This window comes from Dendrobates tinctorius, unplaced genomic scaffold (genome assembly GCF_039654945.1).
Source record: "Dendrobates tinctorius isolate UK_male_01 unplaced genomic scaffold, ASM3965494v1 ptg000051l, whole genome shotgun sequence".
Lineage (NCBI taxonomy): Eukaryota > Metazoa > Chordata > Amphibia > Anura > Dendrobatidae > Dendrobates > Dendrobates tinctorius.
In genome coordinates, this window is record NW_027361719.1 from 4,009,316 (window position 1) to 4,024,920 (window position 15,605).

Genomic DNA, 15,605 nt, shown 5'->3' on the forward strand with positions numbered 1-15,605 from the left:
GACAAACACTGTCTTCAGCCCTAGTGGTTGCTACTGGCAATAACATATTACAGTCACGCCTGGTACCTGTGTCACACCCCACCGCATGGGAAATGTTCATGTTGCTCTCTGTTCGGGTGTCAGGTCCACTCTTTTTAATTACCACACCACTATCAGTCTCTCTCTGGTACCCGTCAGGTGACATCATGTCCGTAAGTGGGGCCGACGCACTGTTCTCTCTGGTCATGTTTAACTTAGGCCTGTCAACTTTAGGAGGCGGACTTTTCACACCATTACCTCCCATACACATTATATCAACAGACACTTCTCCTTTTGTCCACCAGTCCCAGAGGGCTTCTAAGTCCCGCCCTATTACCATAGTATAGTGTAAGTCTGGGTCTACTGTCACTACATGGTACGTGGAACTCTCAGTCGTGTCAATGTAGAGGTATGCTGTCAAAAGTTCTTTATCGTCCCCACCAAAGCCATTCACTCTCGTCACCGTCCCAGGCGACACAGAACGTCCAGGAGTGGTTTTTAGCACAGATACCGGACTCCCAGGGTCTAACAATCCCATCACCCGTTCTCCATCCAGCCAGAAGGGGCACTGTAGTGTTGGTTCACTGACCGAGCTACTCACAGTCGTCTCATCTCCCAGCCCACCATCCGTCATGTCACGAGACGTCAGGTCCGTAAGTTGGGCAGATGTCCTTCTCCTTCCGGTCAGTTCTACCTCTGACCTGTCTACGTCAGGAGCCGTCACTATCTTAGTGTCCGCTGGCCCCACAGTCGAAGCATCTCCATCGTCCGACCAAACGTCATCAAACAAAACAAAGTCCCGGCCCCTCTCCCAGGCATAGACTAAGTCCCGTGGTATCCCTCCCCCTTGCACTCACCACCTTTGGTCCCCTCAAACACTACTCTGTCTACTGCATAGTTCACCGTGACCCCGTGTTTACAGCGAAGCCTGACGTTTTTCTCGGACAGAGAGAAAGTGAGAGGAGTTCCTATCAGAGTCACCTGATTCTCTGATTCCAGCCGACCAAAGGCTCCTTCCCGGTGCAGCATCACTGTACACATCTGTGGCCCGTCATTACTACCTGGAAAGGATATTCCACATTCTGAAAAAGACCTGCACATACACTGCGGTACTCCAGACGTACCTACTGAGTCACCCAGTGCTGTCACTTCTTCAAACTTGGCCCCTTTCTGGACCACCACCCCGCTTTGGGTTGCCGCCCCCTCCTGGGACTCCACCCCATTTTGGGTTACCACCCCAATTTGGGCCACCGCCCCCTTTGGGGACTCCACCCCTTTACGGGCTACTACCCTGATTTGGGCCACCGCCCCCTTTTGGGACTCCACCCCTTTACGGGCTACCTCCCCGATTTGGGCCACCGCCCCCTTTTGGGACTCCACCCCTTTTCGGGATCTCCCCATGTCTGTCCTGCAGAACCTCTTAGGCCACAGTTCACACAGTACAGTTTTTTTTTTTTTCCTTCAGGCTGGTACTGGCCCTTTAAGCACGACACCACTTCTTTCTGGCACTGCCTCAGCTCCTGCCGTCGCTCACAAGCAGCTGCTGGTGTCTGTGCAGCTCCTGCTGCGTCGTCTTCGTGGACCCGCCGATCCACCGGAAGCCACTTGTCGCCCTCAAAAGAAAAAAAAAACCACAAAAGCGCGCCCATAGGGCCTTACCAGTGCAGGTATAATGGGTATAAGGACATAATACAGGGTACTCACCCTTAATAGTTGTGTAAAGCCACAACTACTGTATCCGCTTAGTCATATGCAATAAAGCTGCAGCAGGATGGTGTAGACAGACAGCGTCTGCTACCAATGCTCAAATAGGAGATCCCAAAAAGAAAAAACATCAGGTCCCCGCGCTGCGAGACCTTCGTGAGCGTACTGAGCCACAGCAAGCACTTTCAGGATTTTTTTTTTTTTGCAGAGAAGCGAGGAAAAGGGAAAAAAAAACACAAGCACAGTCTCTCACTGACTCTGGTCAGTGCAACACGGATTCCTGTCCGTTACCTGCTGGTGTCAGCCACACAGGTTCTCGGGTACCTTTTCTCCTCATAGGCATCCCACAAATCTCCATACAGTCATTTCCTCTGACCTCGGTCAATATTACTCACGATTTTCCATACCGTCTGTGCTCCTGGGAATCGCTGCCCGCATTCTCCACCAATTGTAAGGATTCGGACTCGCTTAGGTGCGGCGGGAGTCAAACATGAGGCACGTTCCTTTAAAATTTCACAGGGTTTATTACTCCATAAACCAGAGACAGCACATAAACAGTCCTTAGCTGGGCTGTGTTCCCTCAGGTCCTGTGCACACAGGTCAGGGCAATGTCCAGAGCAGTGCTCTATCTGCAGCCGCAGACACAGGAAGGCTTCTCCTTCCTTGGAACACAGACCACTCTCTGTAGTGTCCCACCTGGACACATGGAAGTCTGTCCACACTCTGCCAGACTTCCTCACAGTCTCCCTCACATGTGCCAAACACCTTAATTACATAGCCCTGTAACCACACCCATAGGTGAGGTATGGATCACATGAGCTGGTCACATGGTCAGGACTTCACCACAGGTCCTGAACATACACATATCTTCAGGCAAAACGGAGTACATTCCGCACCCAGTGCACTAAATGACATCTTTAGTGCTCATGTGCACTATAGGCAAAATACTCCGGGTTGCATTGCAGGGAGCATCCCTCCATGTGACATATCTCTCATTAACCACGCGATCACCTGTCACACCACAATGCTAAAATCTTGATTTCTTTTGCGTCTACTGCTTTACATTGAGTATTGCTGCTCAGCTTGCTTGTAACCAGAATACCCAAGTCCTTCTCCTGTTCTGTAGTCCCAAGTATACTCTCATTTAAAGTATATGCAGCAATAGGATTACTCCTTCCTAGATGCATTACTCTAAATTTATTATCTACATTAAACCTTATCTAGCAGGTGTTTACCCATTCAGTCATCTTATTCAGATTGTTTTACAATATTGTAATGTCCAGGTCAGATTTTAATATCCTACACAGTTTGGTGTCATCAGCAAAGACTGACATTATACTCTAAATCTCATCAACTAGGTCATTAATAAAGAAGTAAAAAAGAACATGTCCTTTCAATGTTACTAGACTTAAAGAAGCACTTCCATCAAAGTTTTTGACCTCATAATACATTGAAATCATTATATTATATAGCCAAGGCTGTGGAGTCGGTAAGCCAAAACTCGACACAATTTCCCTGACTCCACAGCACTGCCTCACTACTGAGCATGTACATAAAGTGCAGCACAGATTCATCTCAACTCTGGAATGCCAGCTGCATCTGCAATAAGCTTCATGTGATTCATGACTTCTTTCTCTCTCGCAATCTTACCTTCCTCGGCCTCACAGAAATATGACTGATACCCTCTGACACCGCCACCCCTGCTGCGCTGTGTTATGGCGTCCTCCACTTCACCCACACTTCTCGCCCCAGCAACAGTCACGGTGGAGGACTGGGTCTTCTCCTTTCTTCTAACTGCACCTTTAACCCAATCCCACCTCTACCCTCCCTTATCCTCCCCTCTTTTGAAGTCCACTCTGTCCACATCTACTCTCCCTCCAACTTCCAAGTGGCCATCATATACTGACCTCCTGGCCCAGCCACTGCCTTTATTGACCAATTCTCTACCAGGCTTCTTCACATTCTTTCCACTGACATCCCCACTATCATCATGGGTGACATCAACATCCCTACAGATACCCTTCAGTCAACAGCCTCCAAACTCCTGTCCCTTGCTTCATCTTTTGGACTTGCTCAGTGGTCCTCAGCCACCCACACAGACGGACATACATTAGACCTGGTCTTCACCCATCTCCGCTCAGTGTGCGGACGTCGGGAGAGGTCTGGCGCTTGCACACTGCAGTATTCTGCTCTGCCCTCAACAGGGCAGAGCAGTGTGCCTGCGCCGGAGCTACTACAGGAGAAGACAAAGAATGGGGGCACCTCCGAACAATATGAAGGGATCCAACCTTGACCTATAATACTACATATTATAGGTCAAGGGATATGTCAAAAGTAAAAGAAAAGTCAAAGATGCTATAGGATTTTTACAGGATGAAAATGATGAAATGGTAAGACAGGATGTTGAGAAGGCTGAACTTTTAAATTCCTATTTTGCATCTGTTTTCTCTCAGAAAGGAAATGCAACATCAACTGTTATTCACTGTCCTATTAAGGGAATAGAAGAATCCAGGATATCTATAAACAGAAAGATAGTGAGGAAACACTTAGCTAACCTAAATGAATTCAAGTCTCCAGGTCCAGATGAATTACACCCCAGAGTACTGAAGGAGATAGCAGAAGAAATTTTTGAACCCCTCTCCATAATCTTTGAAAATTCTTGGAGAACAGGAGAAGTGCCAGAAGACTGGAGAAGAGCAAATGTTGTTCCTATCTTCAAAAAGGGGAAGAAGGTGGACCCAGGCAACTATAGGCCGGTGAGTCTGACTTCTATACCAGGAAAGATCTTTGAACAAATTATTAAACAACATGTATGTCAATACCTGGATAAGAATGAAGTGATTAAACAGAGTCAGCATGGGTTTCTAACTAATAAGTCATGTCAGACTAACTTAATTTCCTTCTATGACGGTATCACTGATTGGGTGGATCAAGGAAATGCTGTAGATATAGTATATCTTGACTTCAGCAAAGCATTTGACAAAGTCTCTCATACAATCCTTATTGAAAAAATGACTAAGTATGGAATGGACAAGGCAACTGTTAGGTGGATTCATAACTGGCTTAGTGATCGGACCCAAAGAGTGGTCGTAAATGGCTGCACATCCAGTTGGAAGAATGTCTCAAGTGGGGTACCACAGGGCTCTGTCCTGGGCCCTGTATTGTTCAACATCTTTATCAACGATTTAGATGAAGGAATTGAGGGTAAACTGATTAAATTTGCTGATGACACAAAGCTAGGAGGGATAGCTAATACTAGAGAAGAGAGAGAGAGGATTCAAAAAGATTTAAATAAACTGGAGAAGTGGGCAGCAACTAACAGAATGGTTTTTAACAGGGAGAAATGCAAAGTACTACATCTGGGCAATAAAAATGAAAAAAGCATATATAGAATGGGAGGAATAGGGCTAAGTGACAGCACATGTGAAAAAGACTTGGGTATACTAATAGATCACAGACTGAATATGAGTCAACAGTGTGATGCAGCAGCAAAAAAGGCAAATGCAATTCTAGGATGTATTAACAGAAGCATACAGTCTAGATCACGTGAAGTCATTATTTCCCTCTACTCCTCTTTGGTCAGACCTCATCTGGAATATTGTGTCCAGTTTCGGGCACCACATTTTAAAAAAGACATCAACAAACTGGAGCAAGTTCAGAAAAGAGCGACCAGAATGGTGACCGGTCTGCAAACCCTGTCTTATGAGGAAAGGTTGCAGGATTTGGGAATGTTTAGTTTGCAAAAGAGAAGACTGAGAGGAGACTTAATAGTTGTCTACAAATATCTAAAGGGCTGTCACATTGTAGAAGGATCAACTTTATTCTCATTTGCACAAGGAAAGACTAGAAGCAATGGGATGAAACTGAATGGGAAGAGACACAGATTAGATATTAGAAAAAACTTTTTGACAGTTAGAGTGATCAATGAGTGGAACAGGCTGCCACGAGAAGTGGTGAGTTCTCCTTCAATGGAAGTCTTCAAACAGAGGCTGGACAGACATCTGACTGGGATGATTTAGCGAATCCTGCTTTGAGCAGGGGGTTGGACCAGATGGCCCAGGAGGTCCCTTCCAACTCTACGATTCTATGATTCTATGATTCTATGATATAATTAACAAAAAAGAAGAAAGAAATAGGTCACAAGCAGGGGATCACCCTGGGCAGGAAATAGCATGTACAATACAAATTTTATTAGACACAAAAGAACAGACACAAAAAATACTAAAAACATTAAAAATGGTCACACAGGTGACACATACAGAAATTGCACAATGCTCATAATAGAGCAACCCGCCTACTACCAAAAACGCTCAAGAGGATCCCCCAATGTTTGGTGAGGATTCTTCCAATGTCACGCCACTGGTTATTGTATGCAGTGAATACCCCAAGTGGTTTAGGAGGTCCCTTCACCCGAGGTACAAGCAAGCTATCCCTATCAGCATCCCTTGCTGCCATAAAGGCTCGTGATATTACCTTTTAGGGTAGCCTCTACTCTTAAATTGAGTGGTCAAGTCCTGTTCATGGGCCAAAAAATCCTCTTGCATGCTACAATTCCTTTTAACACGATAAAATTGACACTTGGGAATACCATTCCTAAAGTGTTGTGGATGAAAACTGGTAAAATACAAACTGTTGGTAGCCGTAGGTTTACGGTACAAGGTAGACAAAATGCGGGAGACATCCAAACGGAGCTTCAAATCCAGGAATTCCACTTCTGTATTGGAAAAGTGGGAGGTGAGTTGTATGTTCAGAGCATTATTATTCAATGTCTCAACAAACTGATGGCATTCATCCAGGGTGCCTGTCCAGAGAAACAAAATGTCATCAATGTAACCATACCATCTATTGACATGGGTAGAAAAAGACTCAAGACAGTACACCCTGGTGAGCTCCCACCACTCCAAAAACAGATTTGCATACGCGGGCGCACAACGTGCGCCCATCGCGGTACCAGTCACTTGCCTATAATGAACCCGATCGAAGACAAAATGATTTTTATCGAGTATAAAATGTAGCAAGTCCAACAGGAACGAGTCGTGTTTTCGATCACCTGATGTATTCTGGTCCAAAAAGAAGGAAACCGCCTGTATCCCCAAGTCATGTCGTATGCACGTGTACAGCGACTCGACATCTAGGGTTACAAGCCAAGTATTCGGAGGGACATTGAAATCCCGTAACTGTTGAATGAGAAAAGTGGAATCCCTTACAAATGATTTCAGGGCAGAAACAAATGGTTGGAGAAAAAAAATCAACATAAATACAAGGTCGTTCCAATAAACCACCCATCCCGGACACAATAGGCCACCCAGGCGGTACCTGCAAAGATTTATGTACCTTAGGTATCATATAAAAAGTCGGTGTCCTGGGATGTTGGTTCGTCATAAACTCCATTTCTCTTTTGTTGATAATATTACATGTGAATTTCGAGTCCAATAAACGATCAAGTCTTGCTTTAAACACACACGAGGGATCCGAGGGGAGGACCTGGTAACAATTAGAGTTGGATTGCCTCTTAGCTTTATCCAAATATAATTTGATAGGCCAAATAACCAGATTCCCCCCTTTGTCAGCCTCACGGATGACAAATTTCCGATTTGACCCCAACTTAGCAATAGCTGCCTGTTCAAGCCTACTCAAATTCCTATCCCTATTAAGATCCAACTTCAAGGCTTTTATCTCACTCCACACCGTGTTGAAAAAGGTCTGCACTGCTGGAAATAGTGAGAAAGAAGGTGTGGCCTGGGACGGTAACCTACCGGAGAATCTTCTCTTCGTATACCCCTCTTCAATCTCATCCAACAAGTCCAGTAGGTCCCTAAAAGCCTGTCTTTCAATCAAAGGGAGCTATCGTTACAGATTGCTGGTGGGTTTTCCGGTCTTCAGGTGTATCTTGACACGAATCTTGATATGGTAAGCAGTGGCGCAGTTGTTCCTCATTTAGTAATCAGGCAACCATATATATTGGCACAGCAGACTGGCAGGTAGTACCCCTGACGAGGCCACCTAGAGTGGCAACGCGCGTCGGGTCTTTTTACCCTGCCGGCTCCACTCCACATGGGTTTTGTATTCTGCTGATTTGCATGTGTGATAAGTATTGACAGTGGTTATAATATTTGTGTCCATCTAACCCCCTCTAGCCCCTAATGGTTTGGATAATGTGAGTCATTTATATGCTATATGCCTGACCTTAGGCTGAGGTACCCTTATTTTAAAAGGAGGTGTCTTTAGCTTGCATTGTCCTATGTTTTATGTATTTCATTTGACCAAGACATTTTTTGGGCTATGTTATTCTATATGTGATGCCTTATGCTATCAGCATTTACCCTTCTTTTGGGTTAGAAAACTATTCTCTACTTTAATTATATATTGTTCATTGTTCAGACCCATGTATGGTTCAGTGTTTCTATTTGTGGGCACATATACCTTATATTTGGGTATCCTGTTTACATGGACCTAGGGTTATAGGTATTGTTCCCGGTGGGGGTGTTTTTGGTAGCAGGCGGGTTGCTCTATTATGAGCATTGTGCAATTTCTGTATGTGTCACATGTGTGACTATTTTTTATGTTTTTAGTATTTTTTGTGTCTGTTCTTTTGTGTCTAATAAAATTTGTATTGTACATGCTATTTCCTGCCCAGGGTGATCCCCTGCTTGGAGCTACTACAGGAAGGCAAGAAGAGGACGGCATCGTATGAAGATGGGAGGAGCCAGACCGAACCGCGACACCCATTGGACCGGACCGCCCCCTCCATGTGAGTATAATCTAACGTGTTTTTCTTATCTTTCAGGTTACATCGGGGGCTTATCTACAGCATTACAGAATGCTGTAGATAAGCCCCTGATGTCAATGCCGGCAGCTGATAGGGCAAAACAGATTCCCTTTAAAGATTTTGCTGAGTTTCATGAATTTGGATCACTACTTGTTGTAAGCCTGCAGGTAGATTTCTAAGATACACTGAAAGTTTTTCCGTTGTGTGTGCTCACTGACCTATATCACTCATTCAGGCATGAAATGTAACAGAAAGTTCAGTAAGAAAGGAGAAATCAAAAAATGTAACTCCAGGCAGACAAATTGTCTAAAATGGAAATTCCCATGAATATAAATTAGAAAACAATGGGTTGAAAACCAATATATTCCATAAAGAAATGTACCTTATTAGTGATGGGTCTCATAGGGCAGGAGATGTTGGAAAGCACTGAGAAATGTCAGTGGGTAATGACTCTAATGCTTTAAAATCTATTTCTTGCTGCCGTCCGTCTGTGCCATAACAATAGATATAAAGCAAGAAATGGCAGATTTTCTATTAAGATGTATCAGTTAGACAGCAAAAAGAGACAAGGAAATGTGTCAATTATATTATAGTGGAGCACTTGGCGTGATAGACTGTCCTTTTTTAATTTTTTTTGGTGTTACTTTTAAGCATGATTCAGATGTCTTGTTTTTTTGCAAATGAGAAAAACATTGATTTTGATCACTAATTTTTAAACTGATTTTCAACCTTTCTATTGGTATGTGCGTCCTATTTTATTATCAGTGTTGGCTTTGTTTTTTTTCAAATGCAAATGAAAAAAAAAGCAAGTTTCTTATACCCATCAAAAACAGTACACGCATCCATGTGCTGTCCATTTTTTTTTTTTACACACTGTTTGAATACTGGTTATTATTGTATATATTGCAACGACTATTATTTACTACTGTTTAATAGTACATGAGTTGCTGTCTCCAGCAATAGTGTTATATTGCTAACAGTACATTGTGGGGAGAAAAAAAGAACCAGGAAGTTCCTGTTCACTATGTGTACAGCTAGAGCTCATTTTACTTTCACTTTGCAAACTGAAAAGGGCTGAATGTGATGGAAATTAAGCCTAGATAAAAACAAGGACCATCTGGCATGTCTAGTAATCGTACTCGTTCAGCGGATTCAACGTAAGCTAGATTCTTTTGATCAGTAGCCATAGAAACTGGATAAACCACCCTCTCCAAAAAATGCCTCCATTTCTCAAAGGCCAATTTTAACAGCAGGTAACTCACGATTCACAACATCATAATTTCTTTCCGCAGACGAGAATCTTTTAGGAAAAAAACACATGGACGCAGGTTAGTCAGAGTTTTGGGCCCCTGCAATAAAACTTCCCCTACTCTGACCTCCAAAGCATCCACCTCTACAATAAATGGTTCTTGGGGTTCGGGTTGTATTAGAATGAGAGCAGACATAAAGTACTCTTAATTTTTCGAAGCCTCTGATTGCACCCGGCGACCAAACCTTGAGATTCACCCCCTTATGTGTAAGGTCAGTAAGAGGTTTAGCAATCTGAAAGAAACTCTTGATAAATTTCTTCTAATAGTTGGTGAATCCCAGAAAATGTTGCAAAGCTTTAAAATCACGAGGTTGAACGCAATCAATAATGGCCTGGAACTTCTCAGGATACAACTTAAACACTTCTGATTACAAGATAAACCCCAAGAATGAAATTTCATGAACAGAAAAAACACATTTCTCTAATTTAGTAAAGAGTTCTCCCTCAACCTTTGTAATACAACAACGGACATTTTCCTGGTGACAATCCAAACTGAGCGAGAAAATCAGAATATCATCCAGTAAAATCACAAGATATCTTCCAATACAGTCAGAGAAAAATATCAGTCATAAAATTTTAGGTTGGGGATGAGTGGAAGTGGCCCCACCGCTGTACTAACACCAACATGAGGAAAAGTGACAACCAAGGAAACACTTGCTTTGCTCTGATGCACTTGCTCCAGGCAACAGAGTCCAACACCTGAGTGCATCTTCCTCCCACCGTGTCCAACACCTGGGTGCAGCTGTCCAGCAACGGAGTCCAGCACCTGAGTGCAGCTTCCAGCAAAAGAGTTCAGCAACTGAGTGCAGCTCTACACCATAGCTGCCACTCCACCAAGCTTTGCAAGAAATCTTCACTGACACCATAGCTGCCACTCCACCATGCTTTACACGAACTCCTCGCTGACACCATAGCTGCCACTCCAGGACTCTGACTGAGTTGTCCTGGACTCTCCTCAGCTCCTTCCTTCACCCAGCATGGTTGGAAAAGACCAACAATATCACCAACGTCAGTGAGCACAACTGACACACCTTTATTGAGTAAACACACCTGTTAGTGATTCCCATGCAATTACACTAACCACCACCGGGGGCAAAACTATCTCTAAAAACACCAGTGCGATGACCATGCTGGCCACCGGGGGCAAACAGAACAAAAGACACCACCGTGTTGTGAGTTCATTTTCCCCTTCACCATTGAGGTCTGATGAACTACCTCTTCTGGTGAAGGAAGGTAGTGAGGCTGATTACAAAGCACCTGAGCAGAATGATGATGACTGGGTGACAGGGATTGCTGACTGGATATAAGGCAGCCGACGCCCTTCTGCCTTGCGGGTGATTACTCTGAGGGATTCTTGGAAACCAGTCTGATTCCTGCTCCTCAAAAGCTAAGTTTTCTGCTCTGCTTTTTGCATTTGTGTTTTGGTTTTGTTTTGCCTTGTTTTTCTGGATTTCTGCCTTTCCCTGCTGGGTGAGCTGAATTCCTTTTTGCTCTGTCTTCAGATAATACCTGAGTACTGATATAGTCTTTTTTAAGCCTAGCGTCTTCAAGGCTTTTTTCCCTATCAGTCTGTTGGCTCTTGTTTTTGAGAGGGTTTTGGCAGATTGCAGACAGCAGCTTTTCTATTCTGTCCTATTTAGTTAGCTTGGGCCCCATCATTTGCTCAGCCTATCTTTCTATCTGTGTGAGTGTTTTTTCATCTTGCTTCACCGTCATTATATGTTGGGGACTGCCTTTTGCTTTGGGGTCTGCTCTGGGGCAGTTTAGATTTCCCTTTCTGTCTTTAGGCTATGTAGTTCTCCGGCTGTGATCGAGGGGTCTAGGGCACCGTAGGAACCCCCCACGGCTACTGCTAGTTGTTGTTGTTAGGTTCAGGGGTCTGCAATCCGATAGCTGCCAACTTCTCTGGTTTTCTGGACTTAGCTAGTATTTCTGTTTTTGCCTCCTACGGTGACTCATTCATAACACCACCGTGTAATAATCCTAATGGCCACCGGGGGCAAACCCAACTCCGAGCACACAGCTCAAGGAAAAAAAAAGGTTACTTTGCATTATATCAGTCATGATCCAGCATGGATCATGACATATATACGGTATTTTGTTTAGCTCTTTGAAATCAAGGCAAGGATGGAAACCACCATTTTTCTTTTTTACAAAATGAAAATCAGTCAGCTACAGAGGAGGATGAAAGATGGATATGACCATTCCGTAAACTTTCATTAACATGTTCTTTCATGTCGGTCCATTCAGGCCCAGACAAATTGTGTTAGCGAGCCTTAGGTAATTTGGCATTAGGGACAAGATTAATAGTACAATCATAAGGATGATGGGGAGGTAGTATCTCCACCTCTTTCTCCTAGAACACATCTCTGAAGTCCTTCAGGTACCCCAGCAGACCGTTCAGACTGGCAGATCATATTTGTGTAAATTTTAGACATTTCTTGTAACAATTGGGGCTCCATTTAACAATCTCCTTCTGACGCCAATCAATAACTAAATTGTAAATATGCAACCATGGAAGCCCCAGTACCAGTCCAGCATGTAAATTATCCGAAATAATGTAGGAGATGCATTCAGAGTGGAATGTTACCACTTGAAGAGTGAACACCACCGTTACCCTATTGACAAAATTCCGGCTAACTGTGTCTTGTCAAGAGTTAAGATTTGAATGGGTCTTTCTAAACTAACTGTCCCTAATCCTAACTTCAGAACCAGTGCTGAATCAAGAAATTTAGCAGAAGACCTACAGTTAATGAACCACCAATGAAGAAAACACCTGGTGCTTGAAGGATAACACTGTATTTATCAGAGGAAGAAAAAGGTACCTGGGAATCTGGGTGACCTCCTCGGACATCACCCAGACTCACACTTTCTCCCGATAATTTGCTTGCCTGAGGACGAGTTGGGTAATTCTTGTGAAAATGTTCAGACCGATTACAGTACAGAGTCTAAGATCTTGTCTACATTTTTTCTCAACACAAGACTGGCAACCCAAATCTTCAATGGCTCCACCTCCGGTAAATGGACCTGCTCTGGGGAAGTTTAACGAGCAGCCTGCTGTTCACCACGTCTCTCACAGATTCTGAGATCCATTCGTATGGCCTGGGTCATGGCTTCTGCCAGAGAATAAGGGGCGTCGTAAAAGACCAGAGTGTCCTTAAGAGTTTTAGAAATGCCTTTCTGAAGAAGATGACCTTTATGGGGCTTGTGGGAACAAGGAAAATGCCCGATTTTTGAGGACCCCCTCACAGTAGGGACATGATTATTCCCACCTGCTGGAACTCAATCCCTGATGACTGGCATTGTAGGGTAAAAAATAACCTACAACTCTCCCTAAATACCCTAAACTGGTCTTTCTCTCCTGAAAATTTATCAGGGAGAGTCGCTACAGGTTCAGGAGAAACCAACTGCACATGAGAGGTTACTGACGTCACAGCCACTGCCAGCAGTGGAGGGCTATATGAAGGATTCATAAAATTATCTGACCTTGCTGATATAGTGATGACTCCAGACTCTGGCATTCCTTAGCTAGATGTTGAGTCATCTTCATCAAATTTGTGAAAACAGGATCCATATGGGAGAAAAAGAAAAACACATAGGTAAGACGTAATGTGAGGTTGAGTCACTTCTCACGGAAAAGCCATGAGTTGGTATTTTCAAGGAGTCCGAGGTCAAAAGTCAATAGGGTACGTCATAAATAGAGGGAAGAGACAAATGTGTAGTCAGGTAACGGTCCAAGGTAAAAATTCCAGGAAGATAGCGGATAAGAACAAAAGGGGTTAAACAAATGGATGGTCATAACAAGGTCCAAGGTCAGGCAATGAAAACTCAACAAGTAGAGTACAAGGCACAAAGAAACAAACACACAGAGCTGTATGTACATCTGGTAGAGGTCTGGGACTAAAAGCCCCGTTACACATAACGATGTCCCAGCGATCCCACCAACGATCCGACATGGATGGGATCGCTGTGACATCGTTAGACAGCTCCTCCAGCGATCAGGACCAGCGAGCAAGCTGGTTTCCAATGTAAACAGCGGGTATCTAAGAGTCGAGCGGCTCTTGGCTACCCGCTGTTTACCTTGGAAACCAGCATGTACGCTGGTTTCCAAGGTAAACAGCGGGTAACCAAGAGCCGCGCGGCTCTTAGATACCCGCTGTTTACATTGGAAACCAGCGTCCAGCGTCGCTGATTGCTGGTCTCTCGCTGCTACACGCAGCAATGCGTGCTGCCCCAGTGGGAGACCAACGATCAAAAAACGGCCCAGGATGATGGAGCGCGATCAGCGATACCCAGCAGGGGGGCCGGTCACTGATCCATGTCACACACAGTGATATCGCTGGCGAGATCGCTGTGGCATCACAAAATTAGCGATCTCGCTGGCGACATCGCTGTGTGTGACGGGGCCTTAAGAGCCCAGCTAAGCAGCAGGGCAACAATGAACTCCTGGAGACAGTCAGCACCTCCCAGTCTCAGATTGGAGGGCTGAGCTGTTAGTGATATGTTTGTCAGGCATTTGGACTTCAAAACTGCCTTTTTTAATGGTAACATTGAAGAGAACTTGTACATGCCTCAACCTGAGGGTTATATCAAAGAGGGTGAAGAGAATCTCGTTTGCAAACTACAAAAATCTCTCTATGAACTTAAGCAATCGCAAAGAGCACTTGACACCAAAATGAACAAAGTCTTATTGGAATGATTTAAAAGAGCACAAGCAGATCTGTGAATATACACAAAATGTACAGAGGGAAAGTGGATGTATATTCTCTTATATGTGGACTATGTGATTATGGTTCATCGATAGGAAACAAATTGCAAATATGACTAAAACTTTGAATCAGCATTTGAAACTAAAGACCTTGGAAATATGACATTATCTAGGAATCCAAGTCCAAAGAGAAGAAGATGGAAGTTTTCTTTTAAACGAAAGTGCAAAAATCAACTCAATTTTGAATCCGTTTTGAATGTCAGAAGCCAAAGGTATATCAACCCCAATGGAACCATCCTACTTATAGTTGGAAGGAGAAGATAATCTGTTACCTAACAATGAGAAATATAGACAGGCAGAGGGGCATTCCGATACATAGCAACTGTGACTCAACCGAATATCACAGCAACAATTGGAATTCTCTGCAGATATGTAAAAAAAACTGTGCCAAAAAGACTGGAATGCCGTTAAGTGAGTTCTTTTATATTTGAAAGGATATCTGCAACAGGAGATCTAAAACTGACAGACTATGTGGATGCAGACTGGGCTGGTGACTTAAGGGATTGTAGATCGACAAGCAGATATTTGTTCAAGCTTAGAAAAAGTTCAATTTCTTGGTCGGGCAGAAAGCAGGTGTCAGAAACCTTGTCATCTACATCAGCAGAGTGTCTGCAGTCCATGCAAGTCGAGGTCATTTGGTTGAACCAATTATTAGGTGATCTTTGTAAGCCATCAACTCAACTGACGGTGATTTATGAAGACAACCAAGGATGGATTAAAATTGCATGCAGTGAGAAGAACAATGCGAGAACCAAACACATTGACGTTAAAAAGTCGCCACCTGTGTTATTTAACAGAACGTGGCATAAATGAGTTTATTTATTGCGAGAATGACCAGATGATAGCTGATGTTATGACAAAGCCACTTGCAAGAGCCAAATTTGAAAAATTCAGAACCACTATGAAACTATCCGCATAAGTAGATGTTGAGTGATTATTATTGTATATATTGCAACAAATATTATTTACAGTCCCGGATTGGTAATCTGCCCAACCGGGCATTTTCCCGGTGGGCCGCTATTTATTAGCCTGTTGTG

General features: G+C 43.8%; 1 protein-coding gene across 4 annotated transcripts in view; it reads right to left on the bottom strand.

Annotated features, from left to right (window-relative positions):
• The window catches only part of LOC141091260 (thiol S-methyltransferase TMT1A-like), a 135,434-nt gene that overhangs the window by 27,108 nt on the left and 92,721 nt on the right, over positions 1 to 15,605 (bottom strand). The gene's annotated exons all lie outside the window — the stretch shown is intronic.